The sequence below is a fragment of the Polyodon spathula genome, chromosome 5 (genome assembly GCF_017654505.1).
Source record: "Polyodon spathula isolate WHYD16114869_AA chromosome 5, ASM1765450v1, whole genome shotgun sequence".
In the NCBI taxonomy this organism is placed as follows: Eukaryota; Metazoa; Chordata; class Actinopteri; order Acipenseriformes; family Polyodontidae; genus Polyodon; species Polyodon spathula.
In genome coordinates, this window is record NC_054538.1 from 37,825,046 (window position 1) to 37,827,489 (window position 2,444).

Below are 2,444 nucleotides of genomic sequence, written 5' to 3' on the forward strand. Positions count from 1 at the left end.
ATAAATACAGGCCTGCTGCTGGGGCAAACAATATAGCAGGCATATATTTATAGATTATTTGCTGCAAAAATATACACGGTGTTCTTTGTGCCACCGCAAGCTCAAGAACACTATAACATAATAAAACATTAAGGAGTAATTGTGACCACCACCGAATAAGGAAAAACATCTAATCAAAGTCTTAATAATCCATTTGGCAGCTAAAAGCTAAAGGAAATCCTAAAGATTTCTGATTTTAGACTCACTGTAACTGTCAGACTGTCTAAGCTTTGCCAAAGTCGGAACATACACGACATAGAATCAAAAGCCGGTATTAAAATACATGTTTATTTCAAACATTGGTTCCCTTTTAAATAATAGCAAATAAAGCGCCTTTATACCATCCCTACGTGGAACATCCCAACCAGTGTAATGCCCTATTTACTGAATTAGTTTATTTTAGTCCCATTTCATTCACATCAACACTCGTGACACTGCAAAAACAATAACTTGTCCTATGTTGTTGTAATTATTATTAATAATAATAATAATAAACTATTGATAAATATTATATGATTATTATTATTATTATTATTATAATATTATTATGAATAATACTGCACAATGCATGTAACTACGGCTGCAATAAAAAAAAAAAAAAACTGTTAAAACCAGGCTACCCCTTTTCCTACCTGCTACTTACAAAACCTCCATCTGCAGTTTGGATTATCAACTGCTTCGACTGTGAGGGTCTCGGGCTTTTCTCTTTCAATCACCAAACATAACGCCCCTTCATTTATTTTGTATTCAACAGTAACCCGCAACAAAAAGCACGAGATAGATACACCGCGTAGAGCAGCAGGACCTCCTAGTAAAGACAAGATAATTAATTTTCTTACATTAGCTGGGAGTCGTGGGTGGATTCAATCCGGTGTGCATTAATAATGGTTGCTGTGGCAGCGCAGATGATTTTCTCTCTTTGATTCCAGCTGATCTGCGCTAGCTTTATCACTCCCAACGTTTCTGCTACAGTCCCCTTCTCCCTCCGGTGGAGGACGGTTAGATTCGGTCGAGCGAGAGAAACACGTCCCGGGAGAGCGAGTGCACACACTACATATGAATGACAGATAGTCAACAAAAGGGACTGGTTTCAGGTACCTTCGTAGCTAAATGCAGCGTGTGTGCTGTGCTGCTGGTTTGCGAGCTGGCAGTAACACCGGTACACTATCACCACTGCACTTGTGTGACTTCACTATCGCTATGACAATGAACAGTATGATATTGGCGCGTGTGCATTGAGTGCACTCAGTGGTAATGGATGATGTATTTCCCAGGAACTAGTTTTTTTTTTTTTTTTTTTTTTTTTTTAATGGAAAGAATTAATGCATACATTATTGTCGGACCTGGCAGCAGCAGAAATTTTTACTTCCACTGTCATATGTCGTTTGCGGATGACCTATATTTGAAACTATATAAACTATATATAGATAGTATATATATATATATATATATATATTCTATATATATATATATGTGTATGTGTGTGTGTGTGTGTGTGTGTGTGTGTGTGTGTGTGATATCATATGCTAATTCTGTTCTTTCATTCATGTTTCATTTTTTTTTTTTTTTTCCAAAATGGTAATACTGTTCATATGTTCATTAAAATATTCGTTAGGCAATACATACAATAAAACTGCCGTATTGCATGTAAAAAAAAAAAAAAAAAAAAAAAAACGGTTTAGGAAAGGGTAGAATTTTCAGTGAAAACGTGATTGCTCTTAAATCGTGCACGCGCTGCTACTTCATACCTGGCTGTGACTCATTGTCTAGCAATGGGACATGGCGCGTGCTTATCTGAATTTTACATCTGCCTATGGTTCTTAAAAAAAAAAAAAAAAAAAAAAACTTTTGATCAGCTACTCACTCTGGGCTAGATGTGATAGCTTCTGGGGAAAGACCTGCATCCAGTGCTTTACAGTAATGTACATTCATGCAACTGACGTTTTCACACAGGTTTCCTGCTAGAAGGTACAGAAATTCAAGTGAAAGCAAAACAGTAACACTATTGTAAAAATGTAATCTAATCTAGCTGTGAAAAATGCAGTGTGACTATTGGGTAATATGTGGTCACTTATGTGGCCTGCTTATGTAGAGTGTTTAAACCACACTCTTTAAACCACCTCCCATCTATTATAAAACAGTTCAATTAGAGACTATTGGGTTAGGAACCTCTTCACTGTGCTTTAGAGATTAACATAGAATGGACCTGCTTTTTTTCCAGGATAGTAGTCTTCTTTTTTTGGTTTGTTGTGTATTTACAGTTTGTTTACAGTGGAGTTTTATCCCAAAATGGACATTTCCATGCAGTTTAACAATAATTACCTTATTACTAATGTAGCGTGCACGGGGGAAGGCAGCAGCAGGGCTGGTAGGTGACGTAATCACATACACTATATATCGCTACA